This window comes from Coenobita brevimanus, chromosome 54 (genome assembly GCF_032717465.1).
Source record: "Coenobita brevimanus isolate Jiangsu-jjx chromosome 54, ASM3271746v2, whole genome shotgun sequence".
NCBI lineage: Eukaryota > Metazoa > Arthropoda > Malacostraca > Decapoda > Coenobitidae > Coenobita > Coenobita brevimanus.
In genome coordinates, this window is record NC_137007.1 from 34,236,179 (window position 1) to 34,241,212 (window position 5,034).

The 5,034-nt window shown below is 43.1% G+C and overlaps 1 pseudogene; it reads left to right on the forward strand.

The window, feature by feature from the left end:
• Positions 1 to 463: 463 nt before the first annotated feature.
• LOC145401166 (5S ribosomal RNA) lies at positions 464 to 582 on the forward strand (annotated as a pseudogene).
• The last annotated feature ends 4,452 nt before the right edge of the window (positions 583 to 5,034 follow it).

The window sequence follows — 5,034 nt, forward strand, 5'->3', positions numbered from 1 at the left end:
TCAGAGAGAGAGAGAGAGAGAGAGAGAGAATCATGGAAACGAGAAGAGAGGAAGGGAAAACGAGGACGGGGAGGGGAAGGAAATATCGGAACGGGCAAAGGAGAGGGAGAGGCTGGAAAGGGGAGAGGAGGGGGGAGTGGGAGGAGGGATATTGGAAAGTACACAGGAAATACACCCAACAGAAGGTGTATTGACTTATAATAGGAATGTATGGCAGGGTAAACTAGATCAGGCCTACATGTGCCGGAATGGGCTTAGTTAGGGAGAGAGGAACGGGGGAGAGGGATGTTAGGAGGAGGGGTATTATAGGGAGGAGGGGAGGAATAATGTGAAGGAAGATTGGGAAGAGGAGGGGTAGTATGGGGAGGAAAGGAGGAAAAGTGTGAAGGAAGATTGGGAAGAGGTGCCTGGGCAGTTTATGACTGGGTGGAAGGAAAGAGGTATTTGGAAAGAGGAATATTATGAAGGAAGGCATACCACGTTGAGTACACCGCTTCCCGTCCGATCAGCGAAGTTAAGCAACGTTGGGTCTGGTTAGTACTTGGATGGGTGACCGCCTGGGAACACCAGATGCTGTTGGCATCCCTACGTGTCAAGTGGGGTTGGTGGAGGATTAGTGCCCCTCCCTGTAAAACAATTAACTCTAAGCCCTTGGCCACCCCGTTTGGGATACATGGCGTCTGGCAATGAATGAATGAAAAAAAGATCAGGAAGAGGTGTTTGGAAAGAGGAAGACTGGGATTAAGGGGAGGGGTATTGGGAAAGAGGAATACCGTGAAGGAAAATTGGCAAGAGGAGGGGAATTATGGGGAGGAGGAATACTGTGAGGAAAGATTAAGGAGAGCTATTAAGAGTGAGAGGAAGACTGGGAGAGAGGAGAGACGTAATGGGGAGGAGGAGTATCATGGAGGAAGACTAGTGAGTAGTACTGATAGGCGATATATCAGACTGGAAGGGATGAGAGGGATAATGAGGGGAAGTACTTATGGAGGAATACTGGAAAGAGGTATCAGGAGAGAGGAAGACTGGCGAGTGGTACTGAGAGAGAAAATATCAAAATGGAAGGGAGAGGAAGATATTATGAAGTAAGGGGGGAGGGATATTTGAATGGAGGGGTATTACTAGGAAAGAAGACGGGCGAGGCATCTGGCAAGAGGAAAACCTGATGAAGAGGAGGGATATTTTACTAAAGATAAAAAAGGGGTATTGGCATGGAAGACTTGGAAGAAGTATCTGAAAGAGGAAAGGAGAGAGAGAGAGAGAGAGAGAGAGAGAGAGAGAGAGAGAGAGAGAGAGAGAGAGAGAGAGAGAGGAATGAATAAGAGTTCTGAAAGAAGAAGAAAAAGGCATGAATGACACGAAAGAAATAAAGGAAAAGACTGAGGGAGAGAGTAAGGAAGAAAAGGGGTAGAAGGATGTGAAGGGAAGGAATGAAGACAGGAGAGAAGGGGAGAAAGGAAAAGAGACAGAAGAGAAAAGGACGGAGTTAAAGATGGTGAGAAAAATGGAACGAAGACTGGACGGAAGGAAGGAAGGAAGAAAGGAGATAGGAAGACAGGACGAGATACAAAGGGACGAAAAGAAGGAAGAAAGGAAGAGCAAAGGGAAGGAAGAATAATGGAAAGAACTAATATGGAGACACAAACAGAAGGGAGGGAGAGAAGAAAAGAAAGGTTAAAAAAGAGGGAGAGGGAGTGGGGATAGAAAGAAGGCATATAGAAGGAAGAAAAGGAGATAAGGAGAAAACTAAGGGAAGGAGGGGGGAAAGGAGAAGAGGAAGATAAGAAAAGAAGGAAGACAAATAGGAGGATAGTGGAAATAAGAAGAAAATAAATGAGGGGGGGAGAAGAAGTTGAAGGGGAATGGAGGGAAGAGGGAAGACAAAAATAGAAGGGATGAAAGGAGAGAATGAAAGCATGGAAAAAGGAAGGATTATAAGAAGGTATTTGATATTTACTGAGATGTACAGTACAAATAAAAATAACATTTGGGTACGGGGAAGACAGAAACAGAGGGAGGGAGGGAAGGAGAGAAGGGAGGAGGGAGGCAGAGAAAACTTTATTAATTAAGGTCAGTTGAGGAGGAGACTTGGAGAGGATAATTATAACTATTTTTCTTTCTATTTATAAAACTTACGTACCTGTTTATTTAGTCACTGCCGGTGTATCTATCTATCTACCTGTCTGTCTATCCAGTATTTATCTATATGGTATCAATTTACCTTGCTTTGAGGTGTATCCATCCACTCATTCATCTATCAATGGATCTATCTATCTATCTATCTATCTATCTATCAATGTATTTATCGTGCTACCTATTTGTGTACATATACTGCAGTGTAAACGTCAAAACCAATGTCCTATAGTTCTTTCACGTTAACCTGACCCAGATATTCATCCTTTTGTAGCTTATTTCACCTAAATAATCGAAAAAAGACAATATAGTGGCTCTACATTCTTTCCATATCAATTCTTCGTGACCAGCATAATATTCCAGTGTTAATTTACTGCAACAAATAGGCAATCAAGATGGACATTTGGTAATTTTTGGCCAAGTAAGAGTGAAATGAGTATAGTGTTTGGAATTACCTAACAAGAAACAGTTATAAAGCTGAAGAAAATCCAACGTGTCAATTTCTGAAAGGTTAAATCGAGCTGTAGCTGACTTTTTTGTTGCCAATTTTAGTTTCAATAATAGCTTTTTATGACGAGAGAGAGAGAGAGAGAGAGAGAGAGAGAGAGAGAAATACCCAACCTAATATTTGAACCACAACTCAATCTTTATAGAAATGCCAGGAACTTAAAAAAAAATATATATATATATCCAGAAAAGATGGTATAAACCCTTTCAATTGTCTTACATCTCTTATTGATTTATTCCTGCTACCTCCAGACGATTTTATTCAGCTTTAGGGAGACCTTTTGTAGTGAAAGAAAAAATTAAAACTACCTCTAACTCCTCCAGCGTACAGAAATCTCTCCTAAACAACATACAATCGCCTGAAAGTAGCAAAAATAGAGTGAAATATACATAATCGGAGTGAAGAGGTTAGAAATTTAATCTGTACAAATCATTCTCATTTAATTTTGTTCCCGGTTCTGCAGGGTACTCTCTCTCTCTCTCTCTCTCTCTCTCTCTCTCTCTCTCTCTCTCTCTCTCTCTCTCTCTCTTCTGTGTTGCTTTTCGTTCCAGTTTTTCAGCATTTTGTTTTCCTCCACTTTCACTCTCTCACCTTTTTATTGTCCTCCTCTCCCTCTCTCTGCGTATTCCTTCCACTCATGCTTTTTTTCCTATCCACTGCACTCTTTTTATACTGTTTCCTCCTTGTCCTCGTCCTCCTCCTCTTCCTCCTCCTCCTCCTCCTCCTCCTCCTCCTCCTCCTCCTACTACTACTACTACTACTACTACTACTACCCTCTATTATGTCCTTTCGTTGAATCGTTTCCCTCCCCCCTTCTTCCTTCCTCTCGCTCTTTCCTCAGCGCTTCCATCCCACCACCCTCCTCTCTCTCTCTCTCTCTCTCTCTCTCTCTCTCTCTCTCTCTCTCTCTCTCTCCCCTACTTCCTGAATCCCCCCCTTCCCCTCTCCCCTTCCCCCTTCTCTGCAGTTCATCCTCACCCTCTCTCCTCTTTCCCTTCCCGTTATCTCTCTCCCTCCCCTCGCACCTCCTCCTCCCTCCTCCCCACTCCTTCCTCCTAGCACCCCCCCCCCCTTGTCTTTGATGTGTGTTTTGCATGTGCCACTCCACGACCTTACAAAAAACACGCTACCCACGTCGCCTCAAAAAATCCACAGCAAAAAAGGAGAGTTTGGTTGTGGGAAGTCTTACCACGCTTCCCCACAGGTAAAGTCGCAAACAGGTAGGTAGGTAGGTAGGTTGGTAGGATGGTAGGTAGGTAGGCTGGTAGGTAGGTAGGCAAGCTGTTTTTGTGGTTTGTGGGTTAAAAAGTGGACAAGTAAAATACCACAGGTGGAGTCGAAAACAGGTGTGTGTATATATGTATGTAGGCAGGTAGGTAGTGAGGCAGGTGGGTTAAACGGTGGACATGTAAAAGACCGGTATCTAGGTGAATATCTTTAACCACGTATTCATGTACAGTATGTATTATTTTCAAAACCTGTTCTTTTTATTTGTCTTTCTTTACTCATTGTGTTTCATTTCCTACTTCCGTCTCTAATTCTTTCTTAATTTTCAGCTTAGTCCTTCCGGTATGTCTTTTCTTTCTTCCTTAATTTCTCACCCTTCTTTACTCCCTTCCCTCCATAACTTCCTTACTTCATTCCTGTCTCTCATTTCACCTTTTCCTTAACTTCCTAACTTCCTTCTTGTCTCTCATCTCCCCTTTTCCTCTTTCCCCTTTTATTTTTCCTCTTATGGTTCGCTTCTTTCATCATCTTGTCCCTTTGTTCCTCTTTTTCCTTTTCTTCTTTCCTTTTCTCTCTCCTTTTTTCCTCTCTTTCTTCCTGTTGTTATAATTTTTCCTCTTTTCCTTCGCCTCTCCTTCCTTTCATCTTTTCAACCTCCTCCTCTCTCTATTAACACTCTTTCCTCCATACTTTCCTCATTTAATCTTCCTTACTTCTTACTACTGAAATTTATATCTCCTCTCTTTTTTTTTTCTTGTTCCCTTGCTACACTCCCCATATTACTCCATACATCCCTCCTCTCTATCCTTATCTTCCTAATATTTCCTCTTCTTCCTCCTCTCCTCTTATACCTCCATATTTTCCTCCACTCTTCCTCCTCTTCTCTCCTCTTTTCCTCCCCTTCCATCTATCCTCGTATACCGTCATATTTCCATCCTCTTCCCTCCTCTTTTTCCTCCCTTTCCTCCTCTCTTCTAATATCTCCATACTTTCCTCCTCTTTCCTCTTTTTCCTCCCTTCTCTCTACCCGGATATCTGAACCAATCACAGGCCAGGGGACGTTAGGGGCCTCAGCCAATCACGAAGAAGCGCTCCCAGACGTGTCTAGACCTGTCACCAGCGGGATGGAGGGGTAGACGAGAGAGAGAGAGAGAGAGAGAGAGAGA